This window comes from Peromyscus californicus, unplaced genomic scaffold (assembly GCF_007827085.1).
Source record: "Peromyscus californicus insignis strain IS unplaced genomic scaffold, ASM782708v3 Scaffold_6__1_contigs__length_162567912, whole genome shotgun sequence".
Taxonomy (NCBI): domain Eukaryota; kingdom Metazoa; phylum Chordata; class Mammalia; order Rodentia; family Cricetidae; genus Peromyscus; species Peromyscus californicus.
Genome location: NW_026294584.1, coordinates 119,430,428 through 119,454,747, shown reverse-complemented (window position 1 = coordinate 119,454,747; position 24,320 = coordinate 119,430,428). Strand labels below are relative to the sequence as shown.

At 34.2% G+C, this 24,320-nt stretch overlaps 1 protein-coding gene across 1 annotated transcript in view; it reads right to left on the bottom strand.

Moving 5' to 3' along the window:
* Cntn6 (contactin 6) overlaps positions 1–23,861 on the bottom strand; it is a 337,384-nt gene extending 313,523 nt beyond the window's left edge. Inside the window, 1 exon segment of the mRNA XM_052719550.1 lies at positions 23,795–23,861. The gene's annotated coding sequence lies outside the window, so the exon portion shown is untranslated.
* Between the last annotated feature and the right edge of the window lie 459 nt (positions 23,862–24,320).

The following is a 24,320-nucleotide window of genomic DNA, read 5'->3' as shown; positions in this document are numbered from 1 at the left end:
AATGATGGAACTTAAAGGTATCTAAGTTTTTCTGTTGAACTGAGAGTTGAATTAAAAGTTTTGAATGGCATCCCCAAATCAAAATACATATGTTCCAGTTTTATATATTATGTAGTTTATTCAAAACAATAATGTTCTAAAGATGTTTCAAACATATACATATTGTTTAGATAGTAGATTTTACACACACATATCTACAATTATAAAACATTATAGATATTTTATTAATATGGAGTTACTTTTTAAAATTCCCAAGTAATTGTCTGTATTCCTGACAAGTAGATTTTTTTTCTTGACATAGAACAACTTCTCAAAGCTTGGAATGTGGTTTCTTACCTCCATGTCCTGTTCATTGGCTTTTGTGCATTGGCTATCACAACATTAATTTGTTTTGTGTTTTTAATCATAGTATCTGCTGGAAGCCTGGCTTCGAAATAGACAGGATATCAAAAGGGATGTGGTGAAAGGTGATGCTGAAATGAAACCACTTCACACCAGCAGTTCCTGCAGCAGATGACAGATGCTGCATATCTCTGCTGTGCTGGGACATTTAATTACATCCTGCTGTGCCTCTCACCACTGGGGCAATGCTGAAGCTCATTGGCAGTCAGTATTGGAATGGAGACTGTTGTGGTCAGACACGTTGACTCTGGTAAGTGACCTGTATATTCTAGCTCTCCTATCTGATGACTGTTTGACATTGAGCACTGTTTCTCTCTGGATCTCACTTTATTTATGTGTAACCCCCTCCCTTATCTTGTATCGAAAATAACTTTTTTCATACAATAATCTGATTATGTTTTCCTCTCTCCCAACTCCTCTTAGAGCATACTTACACTCAAACTCATCCAAATCCACACCCTTTATCTATCTCTTTTGCTAGAAAACAAAAAAGGAATCAATAATTACTACTACTACTACTACTACTACTACTACTACTACTACTACTACTAAAACAAAACCAACCCCCCCCCAAAAAAAAACAGAAGAAAAGGAGCCATATCTCTTAGTTTGCACTAGGAACTTAGGGATAAGTGGATATGTTAGTCTATGTCAAATATTTAGGAATACATGTGCAACTATATAAAGTGATAATTTATTTTGGTATTAGTATTCTTTTAGATTTGTTTAGTTATTTTATTTTCCATGTCTGAGTATTTTGCTGCATGTATCTATGTGTTGCATAAACATGTCTGGGGTCCATGGAGATCAGAATGTTGAACTGGAGTTAACTAATTATTGTGAACTAATATATAGTTGCTGGGAAACTGAATTCAGATGTTCAGCCAGATCAAGAGCTCTTTGCCACTGGGCCATTTCTTCATCACCTTGTTAATACTAATTTAATCTCTACATCATGCCAGAGATGAACAAGATAAAATATAAGCTTAAAATATTTCATCAGAGGCTAACAGTATCTCTATAGCATGTATATCATCTTTTTATTTATAGTCCAGCAATATTGCTAACAGAAAGTCACAGAAAAATTTCTACTAGTCAGGCAATATGGCTTTCTGATACAGAACTAAAAATCCTGTACACATCCCCTTATAAGAAACCAAAGTGAGAAGACCAGTTCTGAATACCCTAAGATGTCCAGGTATAGTCCAGTATAAAAGGCACAAGGAATGAAATCAAGACTGGGTCAACCTGAGCAAACTTAAATCGCAAAAGCACTTGCCATTCTAGTCCACTCAGGCAGCCTCCTGCATCATTGCCAAACCTATCATCATTATTTTCTGAAGTGCTGATGTAGGGCAGAAGACGACGAGAAATTTTCAGGGCTTCTAAATATTCAGGGGAAAGCTTAATGAACCCATATAAGAGATACTGTTTTTCCACCATTTTCACCCATGAAAGAGATTACTATTTTCTAAAAATTTCCTTCTTTGAAAGTGACTTTTTTCAAAATATTCAAAGGTTAGAACATATACATAGTCCACCATCCCAGGGACAATAGACGATATTGATTTCTTCCAGCAACTCATACCTCCTTACACATTTATGGGCTCCTAAATCAAGAAGCAATTTTTTGCTTTGTGACAATGACGGAGAAAGTGTCTACCTTTTCCATGATGGCATATCTACTTTATGTGACTTCTTTAATGGAAAACAGAGGGGGAACATGGGTTCTTCTGTTATTTGATGCAGGTGGACATTTTTAAAAAGTCAATCTTTAATAAGAGTGGATATTTACATATCTTAAATCAAAAAAGTAATTCTGTTTTTTCTGACATTATTACTTAAAATATGGCTCTTCAAGTTCTTTTTATAAGATTTGCTTACAGAAAAAAATAACCAACTTTTTACCTGATGATCAGTCATGGGATAAACACTAGTACAGGTGTCATCATCAAACATACAGTGGAAATTGATAAATTAAACATCCAATGTCAGATTATGATTTTAAAACATCATCTATAAGCAGAGTAAAACTGATCTCCTAGAGAAGGCATGACTATTAAGAACTGTGTGGGGAAAACTCATAACAATAATGATAATAATAATTAAGCAATTGGAGATTATAATAGTAGAACAGAGTAAGCCACTAAAAAGTTTGTAAATAGTATAATTGTCACAAGTTGACATATTGTATAAACACAAAGAACTCATGCATATATGAATAATATGTACTCATATGGGCTGAGGAGATACCGTAATGGGTAGGATTGCTCATCCTCCAAGCATGAAGAATTGAGTTTGAACTTCTAACACCTACAAAAAAAGCCAGACATACCTGCATATCCACTTAACCTTAGCACTGGGGGGGGGGGGGGGGGGGGGGGGGGGGGGGGGGGGGGGGCGGCGGCGCAGAGGCAGGTGGATTCTGAGAGCTTGATATTCAGCAAGCCTAGCAGAAATAGCTAAGTCATAGTTCAGTGAGAGACCCCGCTTCAAGGCAACTAGACTGTGCAGAGCAGTAGAGGGAGCTGCTTAAGTCCTGCACACTTACATTGTTCATTTAGCTGTCAGACAAGCATCATTAAAATTAGTAAAATGGAATAATAAAAAAGATTTCCCAGTCATATAAGCAGTTCTATTCAAATATGTTCACAAGAAATAATGTAAAACAAATTATGTATTCTAAATAAGAATATGTGTGAATACAGACTAAAATAACTCTACCCTTTTTGAAAACCACCAGCAAGAGAAAAACCTAGTGATTGAGAATTAAAACTTACTGGCACAAGATAAACTTACTTTCAAACTGAAATTAGAAAATTGTGATAGATAATATCGTACTTCCATTAGTTTTTTGGACAATTTAAAATTGCCCATTAGACACTTTATTAAAGGTACAATTGCATTTGCTTCTTTTTATTTTTTTCTTTTGTAGGTTGTATCTAATAAAATTAATAATAAAAGACAAGAGGCTATCTTCAGAATAGTATATTATTTTACTCCAAACTTTGCATGTGTCTTACAAAAGGAATCTTGTTGGTCTGAGAGTGAGTAAGGATGCCAGAGTCAATGGGACTAGTTTTGAAATGCATATGAGTTCCTGCTGTGTTTTCTTGGCAAGTTTCTGTTTCTCTAGAAATGCAGACTTTCGGTGCCAATCAGATAAAAATCTAATATCTGACTTACTGCAGTTTCTGATACAAATGGTCTTCTTCCCTTAAAATCTGAGGTTTAATTTATGTGTCCACTATTCATTTTAAAAATTCAATAAAATAAGAAATTCATTCCTGACTGAAGAGATATCTGAGCAGGTGAGAATACTCGTTGGAGAGTCATAAAGACTTGAGTTCACATTCCAATAACCCATATTAAAGCCAAGTGTCCCCTTAGGCACAGGTCACCCATCACTGTGGTGTATGAGACAGGAAGGCCCATGGTGATTACTAGCCAGCCAGCCTAGGGGCTATTGCGAGTGGAGGTTGAGCTTCAAGTGCAGTGAGAGCCCCTGTCTCAAAAAAAAAAAAAAAAAAAAAAAAAAAAAAAAAAAAAAAATAAGGTAGAATGGGATAAAGACGGGAAACTGATGTTTTCCTATGGCCTCTGCTTGGGCATACATGCTTCTCCACACACAGGAACATACAGACTACACACACATAGAGAACATTTCCATACAGATATGCAAAAAAGGATAAAAAGAAAAAAGTTCACATTTACCAGTATTAGTACTCCATTATTTAGGGTTGAAATAATAAATAAATTTTAATGATGCCCCTTCAAAGTGACATTATTACAATTAATTTAAATATACTTGGTGCCATTTTAAAGTTGAAATATTCTGTTTTATTTTTCATTTTGAAAAAAAATCTGCATAAGGAACAAACCAAGAAAAATTTTCATGTATTTAAATCTTATGTGTCACTCTCATAATATTCAGTCATTATTTCTTTTAAGCACTTCAGAAGGTTAAAAATTAGAGAATTTCTATATAAATTTAAAGTTGTAATCATTATGTTCCTTGTTGTGCTAACAAAACATCCCACTAATGCAAATTATTGTGTTTCACTGTTTGAGTGCATAATCCATCATGGTGGAGAAGAAGACTTGATGGCAGGAATGCAAAGAGCTTGGTCATATTATATCTGCATTGAAGAGGCGGAGAGTCACAACTGTCAGGACAGGCTTGCTTTTCCTTTCGTGCTCTGTCGAGGGCATGTGCTTTTAGCCAAGGTCTTCCCTGCTCAGGTGAACCTTCTGCCAAGCTCCTCATTGACAATCCAAGGCTGCTGCGTTTCCATGATGATTCTAAATCCCATCAAATTATCAACAAGGATTAACCATCTCTCAAATTATACTTTGAAGTCCAAATTCCGTTATTTAATTCAGAATTAACACTGTGGTCTTCTAGACAACTGTAGTCTGTGGAGGCTCATCCAGCTTTTGAATACAAGTGTTTTTCATACCGAACATAGAAATAGTACCAGTTACAATTTTAAATTTGACTCAGTGATGTTAATATCATGGTTAATAGATCTATATTTATTCTATAATTAATCAGAGTTACTCTAAGAAATATTTCCACCTCAAATCAGTTCACAAATTATTAGATAGAAATTTAAGAAAAGAATGTACATTTTAATAGATATTTATGGCCAGAGTAATTTTTGCATAATATACAGATATGCTGAATATTAACAATAATTCTATTCATTAAAACTGAATACTGCCGGGCGGTGGTGGCGCACACCTTTAATCCCAGCACTCGGGAGTCAGAGCCATGCGGATCTCTGTGAGTTCAAGGCCAACCTGGGCTACCAAGTGAGTTCCAGGAAAGGGCGCAAAGCTACACAGAGAAACCCTGTCTCGAAAAACCAAAAAAAAAAAACAAAAACAAAAACTGAATACTATATGCCTAAGCCCCTCAGATCTTGGGAGGAGGTCAACCTACATCCTTAAATAACTTTATGAAACTCTGACCTAAGTTTTATCTAATTTCCTTTAGAGGATTCTGTGACTCAATTCATTGAACAGCCATCTCATGTGATTCTTTTCAGGCTGTGCCCTGGTTCTGATAGATATCTGTCTTTGGAACCACCCCTCTAAAATAATGCTAATTACACACATTAGCTCCTAGCATGAAAGCCACAACATAGCAGAACAAATATCTTCAAAAATTAACCAACACATCTGGAGCCTTGTTAAATACTCCTAAACTGTTCACTTGCATCACTGTGGAAACATTAAACTTCTGGGCCAATTTTGTGTTGATCTTTTGCAGTCTAAAATATGATTAATGACACATTTAAAGACCAATTTAATTTTAAGCAGGGAATGTTGTCTTAGTACCTTTTCACAATATGCCAAATAAAAAGTGGCACTTTTGACACTGGCCAAATGACCACTGCAAATTCGGGTTCTTCAATTTGCTGAGTCAATATGCCATCATGACACAAGCCATATAGAGTTAAATTAATTTAAAGTTTAGTTCTCCAATGAACAGCAGAGCTTTTAGGAAAATGGGCACTCCACATTATAAATGTAAACAATATCAAGTATCTGTATTACTTCTGTATGGATTCTATTTTTAAATGTGCTCTACCAAGTTTTTCTATTTACTAATATTATTAGCAAAGGTCATTTTATATCAAATACATTGGACTACATGGTGCTCATATTAAACATGTTTTCTGATTTCTAAACACACCTCTGATTTTCTTTAGATTGAGATCACCATTTGAGCTGGTATAGACCAACTTTTTTTAATACAGTTAACAATAATTGAATCCATTGAAAATCTGAATTAGAATAAGATACAGAGGTGAGAATTTGCACCCTTCTTACTTGATCCCTGTCTTTCCTTTGTAATAGAATTTATGCCATTGGTTAACTGTTTCTCAAACCTTTAGAACATGAGTTGGTGCCTAGGTCTCCAGCTTGCAGAAATGAGTCTGGAAATCTCAGCCCAGATTTTCTGGTGATTCAACTCAGACTTCAAATACATGTCAATGGTAGTTCTTCATCTCTGGAGAATCTTGTTATAACATCCAATGAACTCAATACTTTAAAATTTTGATTATAATTATTGATCTGAAGAATGCATGCTAACAAATTAAAAATAATATAATGTAGAAAAATATGTATGTGATAACTTGCATTCATACTTACAAAGCTATATCATACTTGCAAAATTGCTATAGTTGTATAGTATATGGATATATATTTATTTATTTACATTTGTATACATGAATTGCTCTGATTAATCTCAGGCATACGGAAAACATATGAAGTAGGAATTTCAATGGATAGACTTCTAACCACAGTATTTATAACCTGATCTAAAAATAACACTCAAGTATACAGTATACTGAAAAGAAATCACTTAAGAAATTTATAAAGGCTTTCAAGAATGAAAGGGAGTCGTTTATATCCTTGACTCTGAATATATAGGTATCTGTGAACCTGTTTTACTCTTACTTCCCTTCAAAGGCCAAATTCATCATGTAAGTCCTACATGTAGGTTTTTTTGTTCACAGAGTTGGTAACTCTTCACATATCATATCCATTGAAATAGAACGGATTCCACAAAGAATTTCTGTTTATTTTCTTGATGTGATTCAGAATTTTATCTTTTAATGAATTCTAACTCCAGCCAATCTGTTGGCTGTCATCTTTAATATATTCAGGAGGCAGAGGAAGATAAATCACTGTGATTTTGATACCAACCTGGTCTGCAGGTCAGCTAGAGCCACACAGAAAGATGCTGTGTCAACAAACCAAAAAATTAAAATAATAAAAAATTCAAAATTTAATCACATAGACCTTTCATAGACAAGATTGTTCCACATGACTTTGTGTTTCTTTCCATAGTGGTGTATAAATTGAGGATACTGAGATATTCCAAAGCAATTTAATTTCCTTAAAACGACAAACCTGTTGGCTTTCATTCTGTTATGCTATGCAACAAAGCAGTCCAAAATCTGATTATTAACATAAACCCTCTTATTTTTCAAAACAATGTATATATTTGACTTCTTTAGACTCCCGGAGTATCATCTTCAGCAGCTCTGTCAAAAAAGGTCCAGTACATCCAAAAAAGGCCTTGTCATATGTCACAGGACAGTCTCAGCTGGTGTGATTATTTTCTCACATGAGCCCAATTTGCAAAGTATCTCCTGTTCCAAGGACTTTACAACTATTTATTTCCAGACTGGGGCCTAAATTAAAAGAGACCAAAAAGAGAAGCTGCCTGACTAATTCTGGGATAAGAATTGGTTTAAGTCATTTCTACCTTTCCTATTCATTAAAACAAATTATTTTGCCAGATAAAAGGAAGAGAAAACCAGTGATTCCAGTTCTTGGCAGAAAGAGTGATGTTCCCAGAGAACGGGGCAGGAGCTGTTGGTGAGCATCCTTCTGGATTACCAATCTCAGTAAGGATCTGACAGATTCATACTTTGATAAAATGCCATCTCAAAATGGAAATGTTGAATTATTATTATTATTATTATTATTATTATTATTATTATAAAAATGAATAATTTAGGGAAAAATCCTGTCCAAGAGACAGGCTGTTGTCTCAGATGCATCTACAAAAGAGACAGGCTATTGCCTCAGATAGGTCTGTAAAGAAAATTGTTTATCAAACTTCTAAAATACAGAGATAGTTATTTACTGTAGGAAATGTAGCTATGGTGGTTTGAGTAAGTTTCCTTTAAAACTTTGTATGTTGGTTTCCTACCTTACACAGCTCCAGTGAAAGGAGGAAACTTTAATAAGGGAATCTTAGGGAAGAAAGTAAGCGTGTGAGGCTGTGCCCTTGAAGATAATATTAAGATCCTGGCCACTCATTTTCTTTTCTCTTTGCTTCCTAGCTACCACGAAATGAGCAGCTCCCTGAGCAACATGTTTCTGGCCATGATATGCTACCTAACCACAGGCCCAAAGATCATGAGACCAACCAACCAAGGACAGAACTCCTGAAACCATGAGTGATTATGAATTTGCCTCCTTATGGGATATTTATCTCAGAATCTTTTAAAAATATTAAAAGAAAGCTGAATGATATGTTACTATAAGATGACTAATAAATGTCATTATTCTGGGCTATAAGAAAAATATATTTCTTTTATGGCTTCTTTTAAAAAAAATTTTAAAGCTAAATGTGCCAAAAAAGCTGTGAATATATTGGAGTGTAAATCAAATAAAAAATTCATGCCTAAAATTCTGTTCACTAAAGTTAAACATCTGATTTCATTATTTTATTCTCAATTAAAATAACATATATTTAAATTCAAAGTGTTGTAATAACTTAAATTCAAGTTAAATAAAATAAATAGAAATTCTCTCTTCTTCTGAAGATCTAAGTCCCAAACTATGCATTTCATATTTTGGGGGGTATTCAGAAAGGAAAATTTCACACATGTAAATATATTTGACCTTTCTCTGGTATATAAATTATATCTTAATCTGAAGTCACTTACACTGTATTATCTTTATCAGTGGTTCTCAACCTTCCTCATGTTGTAGTGACCCAAAAATAAAATTATTTTCATTACTACTTCGTAATTGTAATTTTGCTACTGTTATGGATTGTAAGAATCAGTGTTTTTCAATAGTCTTAGGCTACTCCTATGAGAGGGTCTTTCATCCCCCAAGGTGGTTGACACCCGGAGGCTGTGAACCAGTTATTTTTTTCTACCTTGGTAAATTCCTGGAAACTCAACAACAACAACAACACACACACACACACACACACACACACACACACACACACACACACACACACACATATCAAGAAATATTTCTAAAATGCAATGAGGATTGACATAAGAAATACATAACTTGGTTGATTATTTCATTATAAAATGGATTACTAAGGTGTCCAAAGGAGAGACATAGATTTAAGTTCAACATTAACTATCATTTCAGCCTGTTATTTTTGTATACATAGATTTAGATGACACCGTAATAGCACACTTGGAATGAGCACAGACATATTTAAAATTATGTTTTTCCTACTACATTTGAAAACTCATTCATTAAGCAAGCATTTATTGAGAATCTCCCACAGGCCTCACACTGTGCTATGTGATGTACCTAGAAAGACTAAGTATTGGGAATATCTTTAGTAAATGTGATATTTATTAACTTAGAATTTTATGACTTGGTGGACTCGGTAGGTCAACATTTTACTTAGTTTTTATAAGAGGATAAGCAATAATTGTCTATCACTTATAGTGATATGAATAGACTTGGAAAAATCAGCTCACTCTTTTCAGTGAGCCCCAGGAGGGTTTGGTGTTCTAGACTCTGTGATACGGCTCTGGACATCAAGACTAAGAAATGATGATGCCATGTAAGATTTCACACTGTAAATGCTGAAAGATAAATGTATTATAACTGTGAAAAAAATTTTCAACACAAAACTGTGAGATAGCTAGGCAGCAGTGGCTCATGCCTTTAATCACTTTGGAGGCAGAGCCAGGCAGATCTCTGTGAGTTCCAGGCCAGCCTTGTCTACAGAGTGAGACCCAGAACAGGCATCAAAACTACACAGAGAAACCCTGTCTTGAAAAATGAAAAAACAAAAACAAAAACAAAAACTGTGAGATAATCCTTGATATATTACCAACTTCTTGAGGTTAGGAAAAGCTGTGAATCCACCGTCCCACAAATTACAAAGGACATGGGCTGACTTTAACCAAAGGGACAAATATAAATGGCACACAGTATATCCAGGTTTGTTTTTATAAAGAAAAATAAAGTGACATATGGGAAGTTGAAATACAGCTTATTTATTTTTCTGAACATTTAAATTTAAATTTGATTATTAACTGAACATTTAAATCAAAATTTAATATTTCCAATGGTGTTGACAGTGGATACTTCTAAGTTTGAAAGTAGAAAGAGCAATGTGCCTTCCCTATCTCCAGCAATGTAGACATTTCCTCTTCTAGAAAGGGAAGTTGCTCAAAGACTAAGAGCACTGGCTGCTGAGGTCCTGAGTTCAATTCCCAGCAATGACATGTTGGCTCACAACCATCTATAATGAGATCTGGTGCCCTCTTCTGGCATGCAACCAGAATATTGTATATTATAAATAAATCTTAAAATAAAAAGTAACACATAGTAAGGCCTTCAAAGGGTAAGGTTGAAATTTTACTCCTAGGGATATGTTTTTAAGAAATATACATACACACTTACATTTATATGCATACATACACACATATGTGTGTGTGTGTGTGTGTGTGTGTGTGTGTGTATGTGTGTGTGTGTGTGTGTGTGTGTGTGTGTGTATAGACTTGAGGACAAAACTACTCAACTACTCACTATAGCACTGTTCATAAATGGGAGAAAGTTAGTACATGAATCTAGCTATTGGTTTCAATGAACTACACAACACAAAGCTTTAGAAAAACACTTAATGATATTTAAAATTTGTTCCCAATATGTTAATTTTAAGAAAAGCAAGTTATAAGTTTGGCCATATAAATGTATCCCAATGTTTTAGTTTAAAAACACACACAAGCATACACACATACTCATACACAAAAATAAATAAATACAAATTTGAAAATCTATATCCATGATGGAAATGATATCAAATGCTAGGAAACCACAAAATGTAATTTGTAATTTTCTTTATTTCCAAATTTAATTGAATAAATAGATCTGAGGTTCACAATGGAAATATTTGTGAAAAGGAAATATATTGTTTATAGTTCATTACCATAAATTAGCACAGGAATTTAAGAATATAGATTAGAATTTTGACCTCATTCTGCCCTCTTAGTGAGAGAAAGTTCTTTTTGCTTGTTTGAAACATATCGTATTACGGCAAGGGAAATGGACCACTTAATAAGAGAATTTTGCATATATCCAATAAGATGTGATTTCTTGTTAATATGCTGATTTTATAGACAGATTCCAAATCCTATGGATAAGCTGGAATTAATTGCCGCACACTGAAATTACAGGGAAGAATACCATTGTCTTTAAGTACTACTTCCTGTCATATCATTTCAGTGTGCCCTACTCCATGGGATTCCTTTATTTGAATATGAGTAGGAATCATCCAGTATCCCCTTTCTTGTTCTCTTTTACACATGTTATACTATACGCACATGGATATCTGAAAGAGAGTCAAGGTTCACATCCAGGAAATATTGAGAATCTAGATGCCAAACACACTGTTAATTAAGGAAGTTAATATATGAGCCAAAGTTCCAGAAAACAATGTAGAAAAAAAATCTATTAAAAAGTGATTACAAAAAAATAAGTATATGTGTCTATACTTATATATGTATATCTCTAATATATCCAAAACACTATAACATTTTAAACTGTCTATTAAAATGATACTGACAGTGTAAAATATATTGTTTAACTTTCGTTTTACTACTGCTTATTGTCAATGTTTTACTCATCTAACACCAGTTCTGGTTATTTGGTATGCTGTATAATTACCTAAGCTAACACTAACATTTGCAAGAAGATATTTTTACATGGAAAGTAATTCACAAAAAGAGATAATATGCACATTAAAATAACCACTGGGAATAATTATTTTTAGGCATTCAAAGATATACCAATGAATCTTCAAACTTCACTGCTATTATTTGTTTTTTGGAGCTGTTTTACATTTATTTGTGGGAAAAAATAACTTTTCTGTATGAAGTGAAAGAGTCTCTTGATTCTAAAACAATTATTCCTGAGGGTGAGATTATACATGCCAGAAAACTTGTATTTGATTTCCCATGCCATGCATGGCAACCAAGTTATTTTTATTTTAATCTTCAGTACATCCCTTTTTGATGGGATGTTTTTATTTATTTATTTAAAATATGTTTTTAACTGAAATAGAATTACGTCACGTCTCTCTTCCCTTACCTTCCTCTGGCCACTTGCATGCTCCCACTCTCAAATAGTCTCTTTTTCTTTATCGCTGATTGTGTATGTGAGAGAGAGGGGTTCTGTTACAGAATAAGAATTCCAGGCATCTCCAGGACATAAGCTGGACGATTAGAGAACAGTGCTAAGTGTCCTAAGACTTAAAAAGTCTTCCCTCAGTGTTTCATCTACAAACCACATAAGCATAGTCTACATGAAGCAACAGTAGTAAGAAAAGAGCCAGCACATCTGTAAAATGCATATAGCACAAAACTATTCTAAGGTAATTTCTTTGAACACACATTTGTTTTTCTTGTGTTCCATCTTTTTTCTAAATTATTTCTTTCAGTTTTTGAGATTATAATATAATTACACTATTTCTCCCTTCCCTTTGCTCCTTCCAAGGCCTTTTATACACCCTTCCTTTCTCCCTTCCAAATTCATGAACTCATTTTTCATTAAATGTTGTTACATACATATATGTATATTTTATACATAGTCCCAAGGGATACATCTGTACAACACTTCCAAAACTGAAGCTCTGGGAACACTTTCGTACTTCTTTATGTAGTGGGATGTCATACTTTGAATATCTATGAGGACCACAGACTCACCATATTGCATATTTAACAGTCTGCTGCCTAGCAAACACCTTAATGTCACATGCTTTAAAATGTCTGTCTATCAGTCAACAAAATTCTTCACCACAAAACTTACAGCAAATCTGACTTCCAATCTTGCTTTCCCTTTATTCCTTTGTACTAATCAGAAGATTGACAGAAGGCAGAGGAAGCAGTGTTGGGCTATCTCTTCGCTCTTTTGTTTTTCTAAGAGTGCTGTTCTAAGAAATCTATAATAATCCTCAAGTTTACAAAATACTTGCAGGGTATTGCATACAGAATAACTTATCCAGTAATTTTAGCCAGACACATGTGAAGAAGAGCATTAACTTTGAAATAATAAACACATAAAACTTTGAATGGAAAATGTCTAAATTCTTCTGACCACACATTCATATCAGCATCTTATACAAACAAGTGAAAAGTTATTAACAGCTTCAGTAGGTGTCTTCAACCTCACTCTGGGAATAAAAGAAGATTGGTTTTCTTTTAGTTATTAACAATTTCATCTAGAGTGAGAGATGGCTCAGGGGTTAAGAGCACTGGCTGCTCTTCCAGAGGTCTTCAGTTCAATTCTCCATGAACACATTATGGCTCACAGCTATCTGTAGTGAAACCTGGTGCACTCTTCTGGTGAACAGTGATACATGCAGGCAGAATACTATATACATAATAAATAAATAAATCTTAAAAATATTTCATCTAATTGTATCATCAGAAGGAATTTAAAGCAAAAGTGACCTGTTTGTCCTCAGCTTGGACTGTGTCATGGAAATTGCTTTGCTAATAATGTTTCAGAATAACTGGTTGCATATTTTATGAAAAATATACCATTAGACTTAAAGAATTAATACAGTGACAGTCACAAAAGATCTAAATGAAGAACATCTGTATAATTTCCCAAACTAAATTCTTGAATATGCTCTAACATATTATCCCATGAGATGATCATTTTTGTATTAAATCATAATTTTTAGTAATTTATGGTATCTGTATAACTAATGGTAAGACGGATACAAGTGCCTTTGACCATTTCTTGTTAGATTGTGTTCAAAAGGCTTAACACTGTTCCTAAAAAGATCAGGGAAAATAATTATATGAAAATGTTAAAAAAATAAAGAAAAGATAAAATGATTGGGTGCTGGCAAGATGGCTTATTGAGAAAAGCAGCTGTTTGTCAAAGTTGATCTCCTGAATTGGGACTTCCAGCACCTACTAAAGAGCCAGGCATGGCATTGTCTCTGTTTACACCCAGTGGCTAAAGAAGGTAGAGACAGGTAGCTGTCCAGAGCTCACTGGCCAGTGAGCCTAGCTGAATTGATGTTGCAGGTGCACTGAGAACCCCCGTTTCAAATACAAAGGTGGAGAAAGGTAGAAAAATCAATGCTGATTTCTGCCCAGTCCCCATGCACATAAGGGTAGCTGAATGACTATGTATGTTTGCACATATGCATGCATGCAGTATACACACACACACACACACACACACACACACACACACACACACACACACACACACACACTGCACCCAAGAAGAGGGGGAGATTACTCACTGTTACTGGGGGAAAATTCCTCATAGCCTTCATATAAACAAATGATTCAAATTTTTGTCATGAACACAGTCCTTCCTCTTCAAAGTACCACCAAACAAACAGAAAACTCACCAGCAGAAATAAATGAGACCATTGGAATGGTATAAAAAAAAAGGCTAGTGCCAGAAAATTATAAAGTTTGATGGCTTCCGCGAAGGAAACCATACAAGGAAAATTCCAGGCAGCATAAAAATATAGAGAAGCATTGGGAAGTGTGCATAACTGTGCAAAAGGAAAGCTTTTCACTGGAGGCACATGCAAATGAAGCAGAAGTCCACAAATTCTTTAAAGGTCTGGAAGTGATGAAGTGAAAATAACCAAGAGCAAATGACCTTGGATTGAACATGAAGTCTTAGGAGACCTTGGTTACCTGCAGAAAATGAGTCTGCTAACCTTGTTTATAGGTCCTCCAAACTCACTCCATTTATATAGTAAGTAGATATTTAAAGTACAGTAGAAAGTTTTGAGTTAAATCATATGGAGAAAGAAACCAAGAAGAGAAGAAAATCATTGTGCTCCTCTGTAAGCAGAAGTGGAGAGAGTCGTGGAGAAGTATGCAGGGCTCAGACAACGTGAGCTTCTCATAGAAAATTTCTACTAGGGTGAATTTTTCATAGTGGAAAATTCAAAGAAACAGAAAAAAATGCACCATAATGAAGGGTTGGTAGATATAAATAATGAAGGGATTTTCTCCTAAAGTCTAAAATAGGACCACAATCAAAAACCAGCTCTAAAATGAGAAGGAAAAAGACACAAAATACTGGGAAAATATTTAAAGATACACAGAAAAATAGAGGTGCTTTCCTTTTGAAAGCTAAAGGTATAAAATATAAATGGGAGGAATTGAATACCATGGAAAGGAAGTTATTAAAATTTTTCGAGGAAACTTAAGTCAGAAGAATTGATGAAGAAAATACTGAAGAAATATTCCTGAAAGAGTAAGTTAAAATGTTTTCATGTTTTTGCAAGACTGAAATGCACAATAGCTAGGCAATTTCAATAACCAAGAAAGAAAAAAAAAAAACAGACTTCAGAGGTTCTAGAAATTAAACAGAATATATACATAATGATTTGTAATTATATTTTTTGTAAACCTGAACAAATCAAAACTACAATTTCTTCAAATCTACCCATAAAATATTGGTTAACAATGGTATTAAGTTTTAGCCCCAAAGATCATAGACTAGAATACAAAGAAAACATTCAGATAGGAACATTGATTAACACAGTTGTTTAATGAACTGTAGTACCATTTAGAAAGCAAGAAAATTTCCAGAGTCTAAATTTTAAGGTATCTCAGTACTGTTTTTTAGAACAACTTGCAAATATTCATTGTTACATAAAAATGTATCCAGGAGATTCACAATAGTAACAAGAATAAATGATAAATAGTTCAGAAAACCAAGCAATAAATTTAAATAAACAGTGGCTGAACACTTTAAAGGACGTTTAAAAGTAAATGGTAGAATTAGGATGCTTACTGGCCTTTTGTGGAAGATATCTAAGCCAATCATCCTGTCGACAAAGAGGACAGATATATTACTATATTTATTCTCCATTAGAAAATACTAAGCTTATTATGTTCATATATTTATCATCATTTCCCACATAAATATAAAACAAGGGATATATATTTTTAAGGTTGTGAAAGATAGAAAATAAATTTAAAAAATATGTATTAGAGAATAGATAGGTGGCTCAGTGGATATAGTGTTTTTGTGTATATGTGAACACCTGAGTTTTGATCCCTTGGAATACATAAGGCCAGATATGTTGCCCTACTGCTATAACTTCAGAGTAGAGGTGGGGTGAATGGGCAGAAACAGGATCCCTAGGGCTTGCAGACCAATATTCTTTCAAGAACAGTGAACTCTTTTAACAGTTTATGAAACAAGAGGTAAGATATCAATCAATTTTATTCATAATAATTATAGATGTAGATAAATTCAGTTTACCAACTCAAAGACAAAGATTCTGGAGCCACAAAAAACAAACAGGAAGTTGCTGACACAACTTCTTTAGGTGAATTTTCACACTGTGCAGAGGTGTCCGATGAATACTCCAACAGTTAAACCATGAAAAAATTCCGTTCAATCAAAACCGCATTGTGAAAATTGAGAAAATATGCAAAAATTAAAATATAGAGCTAACATGTACTATCTTAAACACATTGAACCTATAATGGAAGCCAAAATGTACTGTTTAAATTTATGGTAGTGACCACAAGGAAATATTTCAGTAAAATTAACTATTAAAATATAAATATGTGAGTGGATGTGAGTCTGGAAATAGATAAACAGTATCTATGCTTTATTTTAAGATATCTGTTAAAATTTCAAATTTATTATTGCTTTCAGATGCATGGGTCAATTTGTGGGTATATACTGCTCATATATGTTACTGCTATAAAATAATTAACAAAAGCAACTTGAGGAAGAGCTTATTTTGACTAACACATCCAGAGAGCTAATGTCCATGATACTGAGAAAATCATGACATACTGACAGGGGCAAGAACTTGATGGATCATATTTGATTTGCACACAGGAAGGAGAGAGAGTTAGAAGGAACTGGGGCTGAGCTGCAAACCCTCCAAACCAGAACACAGATGTCTACTTCTACTAGCAATATTGCACCTCCTTAGCAGTTTCATAACCTCCCAAAACAGTGCCATCTGCTGGGGACCAAGTGTTCAAATACATGAGCCTATGAGGGGCATTTTTCACTCAAACAACAGCAGGAAATTGTTATTTTTAAATGAAACATAGTGAAAATGAATAACGAAAAGAATAAAATGCAGAAGCTTTTCATAATTTTTTGTGGTAAAAGTAGTTGTGATATACACTCATACTATTCTATGCACTGTTTTTAAGATCAGAAAATTAAACAAACTCTCTTGGTCAGGTCTGAATACTTTCTGTATACAGAATGAAGCTATTTTTAACCTGTATGCATCCACACACTATTATCTCTGAGTCTTTCCACAGTTTTCTCATAAGTATGATTTTCATTTCCAGTTTGGTGATTTACACACCAAATTTAATTTTCTACTAAATACCCAATACAATTGATAAGATGATGATTACAATTTCCATTCTGTTCATTGTTTTATATTATTTTTACTCAATTGATTCTAAAGCTAACGGACAAATATTATAGTAGTAATAATATAGCTATAATGAACCAATGAACACATAGAGAGCTTATTAATTGCTGGGCTTTCTTCCAAGATATTTTCACAAATTAAGCCATTTAATTCTCCTCATAATACTGCAAAGTCAATAGTGTTATTATCTCTATTATGAATGGAGAAACTGAGGTGAAGAGAGGCCATTGCTTGTTGTGACAGATACAAGTGGCACCTGAAATCTAAATAGCCAGGCTACAGAATTTTGCTCTCATTTATTTTGCTATGAAGATAAGGCTGACCTCTTGTTTTAGCCCCCAAAATGCCCAAGTGCTGAAGTCAGAGGCATATAGACATATTCCATCATGACATGCACACACAAACATACACACACACACACACACACACACACACACACACACACACTCATACACACACATCCTCAATTTCAGGTACAGCTAGCTTTTATTGATGTAAATCACAAGGGTCACAATTTTAGAGCAAAAATCTCATGTAAGGATCCCTTTAAAACTGAAAGATTTCTACTGAAAACTCACAAAAGAAAGATATTTTTATTCATGTCTTGCTCTACAGAAATAAAGAAAAGAAAAAATCTAGTTATGGTGTTGGAAAATACAAAAAAAGAAAAACAGCGATGTCTTTCTGAACCTGGAGACAGTATTTGTGGGTGCAAGGCTGAATACAAAACCTGAAACAGATTTCCATTGTTTCCAAACACTAAAAAAAAAAATACTTTTAGGGAGAATTAGAGAAAACTTGTCAAGTATTTATTTATTTTTGTCTTTGTTAGATATTTCTCTTTTATTTTAACATAATATACTACCTGAAAAACCTGAAGCATGGGGAAATAGCAGGAGAGAATATTGAGAGAAGGATTGAGAGAAGGAAAGGTTTGTCTACAAGGCTCCACCATGGAGACCCTTGACTTAAAAGCTTTAATATAGCTTAGGTCACTGACTCAACTGACAAGTAGGAGAATACACACACCTCAAAACAACAAGATGACAAATTTGGCGGGTGTATATTGTGGATATAAAATTATATTAAAGTTCTAAATACCTAGGGATTGTACAACAATTACCCAAGGTCTTAATGCTTTGCAAAGAGTTGAATTCATCTTACAAAAGTAACATTATCTAATGAGATTGTAGGAAAAACTTAAACATATCTAAAAATCTCATCAAATATATTTTTCTCGAAGCTTTTCAAAAAATTTGAGGGAAGAAGTTTCTATATGCTTACTGCACTAGTATATATGGTATTTCCCACTATTATGGTCATTAATGTATAAATCTGTTTCATGTGGGACAGCTGCAGGGTATGTGGGCATCCCAAAATCCTTCATTTGCTTTTTAGGCATCAGGCCTGGTAACCTAGGGTTTATTCCTAGGATTGTCATATACTCTCTAAGTTTTTAAGGCATCCTAAAAAATCTCTCTGTTTTTTCTATTATCTCTCATGAATACATTTTGAAACAAAAAGATGTAAGGGGAAAAAAGCAAAGAAAATATGTAATTTAAAAACATAAATCTAAAGAATAGTAGCTAAATTTTCAGAAAGTGGTGAGAAACTACTCTGACATAGTTTTTGTTTGTTTGTTCGTTTGTTTTGTTTTGTTTTCGAGACAGGGTTTCCCTGTGTAGCTTTGCACCTTTCCTGGAACTCATTTGGTAGCCCAGACTGGCCTCGATCTCACAGAGATCCACCTGGCTCTGCCTCCCAAGTGCTGGGATTAAAGGCGTGTGCCACCACCGCCTGGCCTCTAACATAGTTTTAATATCTCTAAACATAATCTTTCTGTATACATTTTGAAACAGAAATTCAGCAGCCAAAGAAATGTGTCAAGTGATAAAGACAACTAAATCTGTAGAGGATAAAAGTATTTCAGAGATGAATATTGTAATAGACCATACAGTATTATAGCAAACCACTTGAGATAACAATAAAACAATGCAAAGTTTAAAACAAATTTGAATAATTTTTATAGATATGCAAGATGAACAATTAAGATCCAACATGGAAACAAATGGTGATCCAGAAGAAAAAAAGAGTAAAAGAAAATGTGTAACAGTTGGTTTGTGCATGCTCTCGAGTATCAGGTAGGCAAACTAAAGATGCAGGGCTGAAAGCATTGCTGCAATGAAAGAATCTTATTTGTATATCCATCAAACACTCAGTAATGGGGGTTTGATAGATGACTGTCTTACCAAAGAGCAAGAATCAGTTCCTTCAGTGATATTGGGGCACATACAACCTCCTGTAGTACAAATATACACAAAGCATATCATAACAAATATGGAAAGAATTTAATTTTTTAGTTTTATTTGAAATGCCATAGGATAATAGATGAAGAAAATATTGGAATATGAACACTACCTATTAGAATTATATAATCTTTGATATTGATTTCTCAATTTTTCTCAGGAAACAATACCTAAATAACTTACAGATTGTAATAGACAATACACTGATACTAATTTTTATTAAATTAACAATTAATAACTTATATGAAAAACAATTGCATGATATTTTATATTAATTAACTTCTTTTAACAAATGAAGGGTAATTTAATTTGACCATTATGTACTTAATCTCATCACAGTAATGTTTTGGATCATCTACATTATTTCCTTGAACTTTATATGTAAAACATAATTACATTCCTTTTGGTCAAAAAAAAAGAATCTTAAAGTAATGGCAAGAAGATGTTGTCTCAGACTGACCAACTATAGTAATATTTTAACAAAAAAAATTAAAATTTGAGAAAAACAAGTCATATTAAGCAATACTAAAACTTCTGGGTAACAACTTTAAATATGAGATATCTGCAGTACTGCTTACAAATATGCATGTCTTTATGAAAATATGACTGTTTGATTCTAAAACGATAACTTGTCATGACTGTGTAAAATAAAATAATAATCAGGCACAGGACAAACATTGAACCTGTGACTTTCTCTGTATACAGTTCCAGAAAGTGGGACCCACCCACCCAAGAAACAATGATGAATCAGGGTGTAAATGCTGATTGGAAAGTGTTAGTTCTTTCAAATTTAAAATGAATCTAAAATAAAGTTACGGTAATTACCATAATTTCAATAATACAAATCTCTGAAATGATTATTGTAATATATATATATATATATGATTCATACTACTATCAAAATTATCAAAAAAGGCTGAATGAATAATATAGTGATAGTGTTCTTATGATTAATCTCAATCTGGTATGCTTATCTGTTCTTTAAATTTTATTTCTTTTGCAATCAATTCACCTTTAGGTTGTTCTACATTTTTCCTGTTGAGCATTCTAATAGGCTTGATAATCAGCTTAAGTAGAGACCTTAAATTGTCCTACACCCCATTTGGGTAGAAAAATAGCCAGGACTAGACATCAACCTTCTACATGATCCCAGAGCCTCAAGCATTGAAAAAAAAATTTTAGGTTTAGACTTATACTATTTAGACATTAGAAGATAGACATTGGGGATAGACTCCTCACTTATGACCAACAGCTTATAAAAACAGGGCTGTAACTTCAGGGATCTACTTCTCAGAGGCACAGGATCTGGGTCATCTGGCCCTGAGAGAACACATGGCATCTAAACTGCCAAGGATGTCATTAATTGATCATTGTCTAAGCCTGGTTCAGAAGCCCTTAATCTTAGAAGACTACTGTATAGCAAGTGGCTTTATATACTATTTCCCCTCCCACAAGTATCAGTCCAAGTAGGTCTATGAGTCTCCTAGACAGAAATAAGCATTTTAAGAAAGTTGTCTGTTCTGCACTTTAGACATCAGATAAAACTTGTCTAAAATATAAATGTGCACAACATATCTCTGGCCATTCTCCATTCTCGCACTGTGAGAGAGTTCAATTCTCCAGTGATCTACTTAGCCACTGGTCACAATCATCCACTGAGAGTACCTACTATACTTGTTAATAACCACCTCTCTTCTACACTATATTTGTATGTTTTTTTAAAATTCTTTCTCCAGAGATCACAAAGAGCAGGGATCTGAGAGGAGTTCCCAGCAAGATTCTGTTGACAATGATGTGTAATTGTAAGAATTGGTTAATATTTAAATATGTATTAAAATGGCTCCAAATCATTATTTTTTTCATAGTTTTGTTAATATATATAGATTTATTTTTCTAAAACAAGTATTTTACTGCAAATAAATATATAACAGAATTTTGGCAACTTATATCATATACCTTCTTTTTTATAGAGTAAGATACAATTCTTCTTCAAGGATATCTGTCAATTATTGATGATAGCATCACACTAAGTACTCCTATTCTTAGAAAGAAGACTATATTATAAGAAACCATTCTCTATAAAGCACCTTTCTCCCCATCTCATCTTATTATGAGAATTTTAGGTGCAAAGAAATAATACCTCATGATTGTTATTATTAGAGGATGAGATCTATCTTTCAAGCTTTTATATTTTGTTTGGTTATTTTTTACCAAGTACTGAAGCTTATGCTAGCACATCTCTACTTTACATATTGTCTGTATAAATATGTAGCTAAATAACTAAGTGAATATTTCATAATCCCCTTCTTTCTGTAAGGAAAATAAAAAGGTATCAGTCTGCTTACACTATTTTCCGTCATCTAAAGACTAGAAGCCTATAGTCAACTTAATATACTTCATACTGTCTTCAAAACATAATTCATTTTGTGTGGGATGGGAACAGAGAGCTCAGACCAAATGTGTGATCATCTGCTAAGTGACCAAGTAAATTCAGTTTCATTAAAGAAAGTTACATTTCTTGAAAATAAAATTATGACAGTCACTAGAAATGCTTAATGGAAATAAAGATGCACATTTGATTTTAAGTGATGGGTTTCTTGCTAAGAGCTGATAACTTATGCATTTATATAACCTCATATAAGCCCCTTATATAAAAGTTTCTTGATTGAAAGTCTTTATACTGCATAGCCATGATTATGCTAAAAAAAATCAGTGAAGCATCAAAGATAAAATTACTCTGTATTTCTGTTTGCTATACAAATTGTGGCAGCTTTTTTGTGTGCATATGTTTGTTCTGTGGAAATGTATATATTTACACATGTTGGGGGGAGGGCTAGAAAAACAAAGCTCAAATATGTTATTTCATTGTAGATTGCAATACACACAAGTCGTCGACACATTTCAACAACAATGGTTTTCAAAGCTGATAAACAAATCCATCAGATAAATGAAAACTGCTTAGAACAGGAGATTCAATACCCAACATATGCTTCCTTGGTTTATAGATATCTTTGAGAAACACTGTCACTATAGAACATTATGAATCCCTTATTTTCAAGCTAATTCTGTATAATGCCACTGCTCTCCCTGTTTTCTTCCTCAGGATAACTTTTATTTGCTATTCCGTGAATGCCTGTCAGAAGACATAGTCAGGATGTTGATTATTTAAACTTAAGTAGCTTTCATTTGGAGAAACAAGAACTATGAATTCCAATCTCCCCCAAACCCCCAATGTTACACTGTCATGTTAACATTAGGGCTATATGTAGTGGCTAATCTGAGAACTCTGTAAAGTTTTGCTCCCAAGTCATCAACTTCTGAAACTTTCATAAAGTATTATAAGATCCTTATCATAACAGGCTCAGCTGGTGTAAACGGGGAGGAAGCATGACTCTACATGCTATTATCTTAAGCCGGGTGCAACCAAAATGTCAGAGGAAATTTGGTGTACCCATTTGACCTCCACTCTTGTGTTTCTCCCGTTGTGAAATCCCTTCCCCAGGAAACTTTTATAACCGTTCCTTTAAATCATCCGTGGATACTGCAAACCCCACCCCTCAGCCCTTGGAGGAAAAAAAAATAGCAGTCACATCTTCAGATCTGTCTACCGTTACAGAAAGGGCGTGTAGCCTTCGGAAAGTACCAGAATTAGCACTGTCATCCAGTCTTGCCTATTAGTTTTACTGCAGCAAAAGACTAGTGAAACACTGAAAAATAAACCTGTAGTCTCACTTTGCCTGGTTTGATCCTACATCTCCCGATACAGATTCAATGCATATTTTCTCTCACAGGGAATAAACGTTTTTAAACCATCAGCATCATAAAAACACAGCATCAATGAAACAGACACTCCCCCCGCCACACACACAACCCCAGCTTTTACCTGTTATACTAATACAAAGAGATAGAAAGCAAGAAAAGCTGCAGCTTGCCCAGCAAAATTCTCATTGCAGCAGACAGCGCAATTCTGTACTTACGGATCTTACCAGGGAAATGTCTCGGGATCTTTACAATTTTTCTGCAGAACTCTGTCTGGAGCCCTCAGCCAGGCATGCTGTGCATCCAGGCAGAACCAAGCCGTATGGAATGTCTATGCAGCTGGAAGATAATGGGACTCTTTTTCCCAGCTGGGACTGCAAGCCTTTTATCCACTGAGTATTGCGTGGCTCCTCTCTGGTCTTAAGCATGAAATACGCTCCTCTCCTGCTGCATTCCTGACAGAACCTAGACAATTAGTTCTTGAGGCACATGTGCAAAGCTCCCGTTTAGAATATTCAAAGGGAAAATTCTCTCCACACTGAAAGCCAGTTCTGTCTTCCCCATCCTTCACAGACTCAGGCAGCTGGGAGCAGCTGCCATTCCAGTAGCAAGAAAGATTAAATTCACCCCCCCCCCCCTTATTCTTTCAC